We start from the raw sequence: 8,979 nt of genomic DNA, 5'->3' as shown, positions 1-8,979 counted from the left end.
GGTATGGGGTGGGGGGGCGCATGCTGGGTGGTGGGGCGCCGCCCTCCGCCCTCCAGCCAGGGTCTGCTAACAAAGCTGCATTTCCAGATCAATTCAGTGGTGGCTGAAGCATCCGAAGGATACGGTTGTCATGGCGATGGGGCCGAAAGAGGAAGCTCTGGGATGGCCAGGTCTGAGCCAGGGGGTGGGGGCGCCGCTCGGGAGCCCCAGGCCAGCCTGCGGGGGGTAAGGGCCGGCTGGCCCGATTGTCTCGGGGGCGCTGGCTCCTGATCCCCCTTTTGTATAACCTAAGTGTGCATGTGTGCGCTCCGGGGTGTCAGTGCGAGCTTGGCGGCCAGGGGCCCGGACTTTCGGGTGCTGGGCCTGCCAGCAGTCCCCTTTACCACGGAGCAGCTTTGAGGTTTTATTTCTGTTTCCAGTTTCCCAACTTTGACAGCCTGGCTTGGCGGCCGGGCCTCGCGGGCTCTGAGCTCTGCCGCCGGATCAGGGGCTTGCATGGGGGCGTGGCAGGCAGTGGGCAAGGCCGGGAAGGCACATAATGGCTGTGGCAGCCGCAGGGAGGGAGGGGTCCTAGGAGCCCACTGCTGGGGCTGGGGTGGGGCAGGGAGTCTAGATGTGGGGACCACCCGCTCCCACTGGCCCCCCCTAGGAGGAGGTATTCTGGCCCTTTGCTGTCCCTGGAGGAATGTGGGAGCTGCCCGAGTCAGGACTGGGATATTGTCTCTGCACAGGCACAGGGGGACACTGCCTCCGTTTACCCTTTCATCTTGGGGCCGACTTGGGGAGGGGGGCCGGAAGAACTGGGGGCTGAAGCCCGAGCCGGAATGGAAGTGGGGCTGAGGTTTTTAGCGGCTCAGGGTAAGCCGGGCTGAGCTGGATGGGTGGGTGAATGGAGAGCAGGGAGAAGGCTCAGGGTTTGGCCGGGGCAGGTGGGCAGCCTGGGTCTGAGGAGAGGAGAGGCAGGTGGGATTCCCTGGCTCCCAGCTCTGTCTCCCAGACCCTGGAAACAAAAGCTGCTGAATGGGAGGGGTCCGCGGGCAGCGTGAGGGAGCGTGGCTAAGGGACATGTGGACCCTCCCAAGGCCAAATCCTGGCCCTGGGCGGAGAGAGGCATCCCTCCACCCCCTCCCTGGGTGGCTAGGGTCCCTACCTCCGAGGGGAGCTACACATTCTGTGACTTGTGATCTCAGCATCAGTAAAAGGGGCCGGCTGCCCTCTCTTCCCCATCCCACATCTCTGGAGGAGAGATCCCCCCTTCCCCTGCATATGGGGAGAGGCTGTGGCTTTTGAACGGGGCTATTGCGGGGTTTGGTCCTGGTGGAATCGTGGCAGATCCCCAGGTTGTGGCCTGACCCAGAGGGTTCCCACATCGGGGTGAGGGGGTGGGTGGTGGCCCAGCTGCAGGTGGAAGAATGACTGCAATGTCCTTGGAAGACCTCGCTGCTGCAGGGGCTGGAGCCTCAATGCTTTGGTGACTTGTGCCTTCCCACTCCTACCCCACCAAGCCAGGCCCGCCTGCGCCCCAGAGAGGCTTCTTCCTGCAACTTGTCCTGCTGTGACAGCCATGGGGCACTGACAGCCATGGGGCACTGACAGCCATGGGACACTGACAGCCATGGGGCACTGACAGCCATGGGGCACGCGTCCCCAGCTGATCTGGCTTTCGGTGTTTCCTGGAGGGAGGGAGCAAAGTTAGCTGGAAAGAAGGAGTTCCTGCCCTCACAGGACTGCGAGAGGGAGTTGGGGATCGTACCTCACTCGGTTTCCGGATCGCAAGTACAGCCATGGTGCTCCGTACTCTCACACACACAGCAGCTGGTGAAGGGGGGGCAGTATCAGGATGTGCACCTGAGCAGAACTGTGCTGCTTGGACCTGTGTCTCATTCTCTTCTTCACAGGCGCAAGGAAGGAGGGAGGCGGGACCGAGAGCCTTTCCACCTGGGGCAAGGGGTGACCTGGGGGAAACTGAGGCACTAAGCTGGGTCTTTCAGAGAGATGGGACAAAGACATTCCCATTCCGGATGTCGGCTTGCAGGGGAATGACTCTACTTCTCTCGACAGACGATGCTCGAGACATCCTTTGCCAGATGGTCTTTCCCAGGGAAATCTGTTTTGAGTGGCATCTTATGTCTGAGGCTCCATATTTAGCCTGGCTTCTCACATGGAAGGATACACTCAGGCTGTCGCCCCTGGAGGGGTGTTTTGGGGAAGGGTGGACCTGATTCCTTGCCACAGCCCATGTTGCTGCTAGCCCTGCCCTGGCTGACAGCTGCCCTACTGGTCTCCCTGCGGCCTGGCTGTTACTGCAGAGCCTTTGTCCCCTCAGGTGGGTTTGCTCACAGATAAGTCTGCTTCCTTCAAGTCTTGACCCTCATTAGGTGGGGAGCCACTCCAGGGCTGTGTCTGCCTGGTCCCAGATGACTCTTGTGTCCGGCCCAGCCTCGGCCAGGACTCCTGCCCAGCCGTGTGGGCTGCTGGAGGGAAGGACTGCCCTCTGTTCCCACGCCCACCCCGGCAAGCCAGGCCCAGAACTCCACTCTTTGGAGTGTCTTCCTTCGCTCCTTTCCTCCCTCCCCCCTAACTTTTTGTCTTGTTGAATCTGATCGTACAATGAACACCTAGCTCTATACCCTTCACCTTGAGAATCAGATTCGCCAATTGTTGACATTTTGCCCACACTTTTTCTCTCTTTGAACCTTTTGAAAGTAAGTTGCAGACATTATAACACTTCATCTCTAAATACTTCAGCATGAATTTCCGGAGACAAGGACATTTTCCTACGTAATGACCATACTATTAACATACCCAAGAAATTAATGGTACAATTTAACCTAATATGTAATCCACGTTCAGATTTCTGCAGTTGTTCCTGTAATGTCCTTAATAGCTGTTTAAAATTTTTTTTTGGAATCAAGCATCACACATTACTTTTACTTATGTCTTTTTATTCTCATTTAATCTGGAATAATTCCCCCGTTTTAAAAAAAAAGTCTTTGTATGACATTGTCAATTTTAAAGAGTCCTGCTCAGTCCTCTTGTAGACTGTTCCACATTCTGGATCTGTGTTATTGCTTCCTCATGAGTAGATTCAGGTTAAACATTTTTTTTTGCAAGACTATCCCATCGGTGATGTTGTGTCCTTCTCAGGGCATCCCATCAGGAGACACGTGTCATCAGCTTGTCCTATAAGAGGTGGTGCTAAGTTAGGTAACTTGGCTAAGGAGTCCCTTTGTTTCAATCCCATTCCTCCCTCTTCTCTGCCTCCAGAAGCTTCATCCACCTGGTCAACCATGCACCTGGCCAGCAACACTGACCAAATTCCTACTTCAGACCACCCGCTGGAGAAGGGCGACTAAGCTGACACTCATGGGGCCTTAAGGAATTCACAACCTCCAGGGTGGGGACAGGGTGAGCCACAACTCAGGGGAGGTGCTGTCAGAGTGGGGAGAGGCCCAGAGAAAGTACTGAGGGGCACAAGGAGGGGAGATAGGAGGGAGGGGGCAAGGCAGGAAGAAAGGGCAGTGATGGGACAGATGTGAGCGCCAGAAGAGGCGCTCTGAGGAGGATGGAGTGGGATTGGCCGGGCCAGCATGGTGGAAAAGGCACTGGTCAGGAGGCCACAGTGAGGTCCAGGATAACATGCTGGAGTCTGGATTCAGGGCTGCTGTGTATGGCACACAAAGGGAATGGAGTTGGTGGTGTGGTGGCCCTGCTGGTCCTGGGGTATGGCAGGTGGGGTGGAATAAGGAGAGATTTATGAGGCAGAATGGACTGGTACTAGAGTCCCACTAGAGGTGGGGAGAGATGAGGTGTGATGGCTTGGGAAGGGCGATAGAGAATGTGGTTGTAAGTGTGTGAGGTCCGAGGTGTACCCAGGTTGAAGGAACAGTGTGTGGGAAGCCATTTACCCAGGTCTTGGTGGTTACCCGTGGCCACCCTCTTAGAAGCTAACGTTGGGATGAGGGCAGAGGGACGGTCATGCCTAACTCACAGCAGCAAATGAATGGTGGGCATTCAGGCACCAGCACGGGGGAGGGATTGGAGCTGGCCACTATAAGTCAGGATAATCCCTCCCTCAAAGGGTCCCCCAACTCATTTTGCTCCATGCTTGCTTGGCAAAACCCCAACCCTGGCCAAATCCATTGCCCAACCTGCTCCACATCTGACCTGTGCAGCTGAATGGGGCTGAGAAAAACCTCTGCTCAATTGGCCTCACTTTAAGGTAAAAACTGTGAACTTCAGGTGGGTCCTCAGTACTGTCCTGCTATCTCCCCCCCCCGCCCCCCGCCCCACACCCGATGATGGCCTCACACCTTCACCGTCAGCCTGAGTCCCCTTCCCCCCTCTCCCTCACAGCTGCAGACACTGCCTCCTACTTCTCTGAGAAAATAAAAGCGAACAGAACTTTCCCAGACTCCCAGCGCTACAGTCACCCCTCTGCCAGCGTCTTCCTCCCTCTGGTGGAAGTGTTCCTGCTCCTGGTTAAGGCCTCCCCTCTGATCCTGCCCCCTTGTGCCTAGTTGGGGACATTGCTCCAGCTGTTGGTTCTAGCTTAAAAGATAGCTTTCTTGTCTTTTCCAGCCAGCTACCACTGCATCTCTCTGTTCCCCGTTTACAGCAGAACGCCCCCAAATGGTTGTCTAGATCTAGACTCATTGTCTCCATGTCCTCTCCTCCCACTCTCCCTTGACTTCACTCCAATTGAACTTTCACTCCCCTGACTTCACTGACTGCTCTTCCCAAGGTCACCAATGACTCCCTGTTGCTACACCTAATGGCCAATTCTCAGTCCTCCTCTATGGCATTCGATACGTTCAATCTCTCCCTCTTCCTTGAAAAATTCCTTGACTCCAGGCTATTCATTCTCCTGTTTTCCTCTGACCTCATGAGTTGCTCCTCTCAGTCCCCTTCTCCCTCACCCCTGCTTCTTATGTTTTGGAGTGTCCCAGGACTTAGCCCTTGCTGACTGTTCTGCTACATTCACTCCCATGCCCATTTCATCTAGTCCGTTGGCTTTAAGCATCATTTACATGCTTCCAGGTTCCAAATTTATAGCCCAAATTTTGACCTCTTTTCTGAGCTCCAATAGCCTACTCAGCATTCCAATAGTCATGTCTACTGGACACCTCCAACTTAGCTTGTCCAAAGCTGAGCTCCAAGTTTTCCTCCCAAACCTGCTCCATCCAATCCTCCCTATCTCAGGAATGGCAGCTCAGTCCCTCTAGGAGCTCAGAGCCCAAATGTTGGTGTCACTCCTGACTCTTTCTCTCCTACCCCATGTACTGTCCATCAAGGGATGAGGCATTTACCAGCAACTAGATCTCCCATCAGTGGGCTATGGCTGAATAGGAGGGATAGTTTCAGGGATGGGGACAGGGAGGCAATAGTGCAATGGCCCAGTGCTCACCTTTCACACATGCTCGCTTGTTCCACATGCTGCTGGCCCTCAACCAGCCCCAAGAAGACCACGACCTTTGTCAGACTCTGTGCTAAGTCTTAAAATAGGAGAGGATGGGGGAAGAGGAAGGGAGGAGGGGAAGGGGGACTCAGCTAGGGAGGGGTTAAGTGGAGCGACATAGTCAAGAGGTTGGGGAAGGGGTGAGGACGAAGATCACAGGGGATGGGGGAGAGGGGTTTTCTTGGGAGGTGTTGGACAGAAAATGTGAGGATCTAGACAGTAACTGGGTAAGTGAAAATTGGGCAAAGAAGGGAGGATGAAATGTCTTATTTCCTCTCTCCGGCTGTTGAATTAGACCGGGGGAGGCTGCTCAGAGATTGAAGCTCGTGGGTCCGCCCGCTCCCCCGCAGGTGTTTTAGCTGAACAGGGCTGACTGGGAAGACTTGCACTTGGCCAGTCCATTATAGAGCTCGTGGGGTTCAACTCTCAGTCCACAGGCTCATGGGTCAAATGTGGCTCAAGAAGGAGAGTGAGTCCCAGGTGTCTTCTGGAATCCAGGAAGAGAGAGCAGCAGCCAGTCACTTCATCCGAATAGCCCAGTCCTTTGTGGTCCCAGATAATTGAGGGCTTACCCTATAGGGAAGTCAGCTGCGGGTAGAGTCGCCAGTTACAAGCATGATTTGGGATTTGACAGGAGACATTGTGAATTTCAGCAGTGTAGAGGGCCCTCCAAACCAGCATGCAGATGTATGCAGATGATAAGCAAAGTGGCTTGGGGGTGGGAAAAGAAGCAAGTAAAAAGATGTCAAGGGATGACCTTTGAGGAACTGGGCCCAGGGGCCCATGGGAATCCCAGCAGGCTGCAGGGCACATGCAGATAAGATGCAAATGTGCATCCAGGGCTCAGGGACCGCTGCCTGACCAAGAAAAAGAGGAGGCCTTCCAGATCCCTACAACCCAAGGCAAGCTGGTTCCTCAGGAGCCAAAATGAGAGGAGGAAAGCAGGGTGGTGCTGGGCTCCTTAATACCCCAAGATTGGCACCACCTAAAGGGGATGGATGCCTTTTAAGGGAGGCCCAGCCACATCTGTGACTTTGAGATGGAAAGCTGGGAGGGTGCCTGGCCTGGGGCGGGAGCGTCAGTGGGGGCCAGGGCTGTAGGGTCCTCACTTGCCTCAGGAAAAGGTAGGGTGTTCTCTCTGGTCCATCCTCCTGGTTCCCCCAGGACCTTCTCCTGCCTCCACCCTCAGGCTGGGCCTCTGAAGTCCCCGCCTTAGAACCTTCTCTGTCAGGCTGCCAAGAACAAGGGTCTGTTGGGGCCCATTGAGTGTCCTGTGCTGCCCATGTTGCTCTCCTGTGCATTCCATGCCCAGTGTGGGCAGCCAGCCCGCTCCCCTGAGACAGGATTCTGGGGGCAGCAGCTGCTGCCGTTCCCTGTGCACTCGTGGCCACTCTGAGCATCGCACCCACGCCATCTCCTTTGTCCTCACTGCAGCCTGCAAGGCAGATGCTGTTAGCACTCCCCGTTTTACAGGGGAGGATGCTGAGGCTGAGAGGTGGGCACCTCTTCCCGAGGGGACACAGCTTGTGGGTGGCAGAGCTGGGGTTTGAAGCCAGGCCTTTCTGACTGCACTGTTCCAGGCTGAGGCACTTGTTGCTGCACCAGGTGGTCCAAGCTGGGAAGACCAAGTGGGTTAGGAGGGATTGGGGTCACTGTGGGAAATGGAGGCAGGAAAGTTCCTGGGGCTTCTGGGTAGACAACCCTCTGTATCCTGGGCACCTCCCTGCCCTGGGCAATTGAGACACCGAGGAGGTATGTGCCCAGGTTGATCTTTGTCTAGGGAGGGTGCCTAGAGCTCCGGGGTGACAGGAAGGCCCTGACTTCCAGACTCCCTGGCTGGCAGAGGCTGGGGTTGGGAGGCAGGAGAGCACAGTTAACTGTGTGATCCAGTGACGCCCCCTGAGGTGTCTTCCTATCGACTCCCTGATGCCCGACTCCCTGATGCCCGTGCTCTCTCGGTGGCCCAGCAGGTTCCTGGGGAGCGCTGGAGTGCCCATGAATGGTGTAGGCACAGCTGGCTAAGGTCTGTTCTGAGCACCAATTGCATGCCAGCCCTCTTATTTAACTGCCTGTGCGTATACTTGTGTGTTTGTGTATGTGTGAAGACCCCAGCCCATGCGCTAAAACCTGGGTGAGCGAGGGAGTCAGTATAGTAGGGGTTTTGGGGAAGGGCAGTGGGACCAATGGGGATGTGTGAGTGGGTTCCCAGTGAGCATAGAATGGGTGTGATAGTGAAAGGTTTTCAGCTTCCCCCCCCCATAGAACTGTCTCTGAGTGTTCAGTATCAGAGGTGGGAGGTCCGTGGGGGTTTTTCCAGCTTGGGGTTCATGCCCAGAGCCTATGGATGGGCCTTAGAGGTCCGTGAGCCTTTCAGAAATCACTCAGCATGTTATGCACGGATGTGCCAGTCTGTCTCGGGTGGGATCCACAGCTTCATCAGATGCTCAAAGAAGTCAAAGACTTTGAAATTGTTAGGAATCTCTGATGTACACGGGAAATCAAGGGTTTCATTCACCCAAGCTTCCTTCTCACGTTGGAGGCAAAACTGGAGTTTGTTGGCTCTCGGTCCTGCTCCCTGGGACAACTGTGGTCTCAGCTTTGCCTTTTCACTGACATTCCAGAACGATTTTCTCTGACCCCAGCCCCCTTGACATATGCTGCCTGGGCTCTCAGCACCCGTGAGCATCCCACATAGGCTCTTAGATTTTGCTTTTCCTGGGCTCCTCTGCCTCCTGAAGCCCCATTTCCACCAAGTGGGCCTGTCTTCCCCATCTCCTCCCAAACCCACCCAGCCCCCTGATGCCACTGGGTATGGCTGTGGTCAATGTGGGCGCCCGCCTGAAGCACTGGGTTGTCCCTTTCCTGTCCCTGGCTTCTCCCAAAGTAGAATGGCTTGATCCCAGTTGGCCAACGATATGGGTCTAGCTGCCCCTAGGCCTGTTGGATCCTATCTCAACCTCACCACCCAGGGGGACTGCCTTCTGAGTGGCTGCCCAGCGTCCTCCATGTGTGTCTGCACCCACACATGCCTGCACTATATGCTTGCTCACAGACGTGCACACAGGCACTGCACCCGTGCACTCTCCCCTCTGTCTTACAAAGCCTGTTGGGCCCTGGAGCCCTCCCTGCTCGGCCCCTGTTCCAGCCTTTCCGTGGGCTCCTACAGTCCCTGGCCTTGCCACTTTCCGGCTTTGTGACTCTGAGCATGTTACTCAACCTCTCTCAGCCTCTGCCTACAACAGGGATGATTACCATCTCTAAATATTTAAAAACTTCCCACTGTTTGTCAGGCACTGTGCTGGGCTCTGGGGGAGATAACCGTGAATGTGACATAGTCCCCACCCTCACTCAACTTACATCCTAGTGAGGCAGGAAGTAAGGAAACAGATAGAAAAGGTTTCTGTTCTGCTAAGTGATGCTTCGCAGATATGCTGCTCCGTGGAGGCATGCGAGGGAGCGCGGGGGGAGCCGGGGGTGGGGTGGTGGTCACAGAGAGCTTCTCTGAGGAGGCAGTGCTGGAG

This window comes from Myotis davidii, unplaced genomic scaffold (assembly GCF_000327345.1).
Source record: "Myotis davidii unplaced genomic scaffold, ASM32734v1 scaffold545, whole genome shotgun sequence".
NCBI lineage: Eukaryota > Metazoa > Chordata > Mammalia > Chiroptera > Vespertilionidae > Myotis > Myotis davidii.
Note: the sequence above shows the minus strand (reverse complement) of the source record.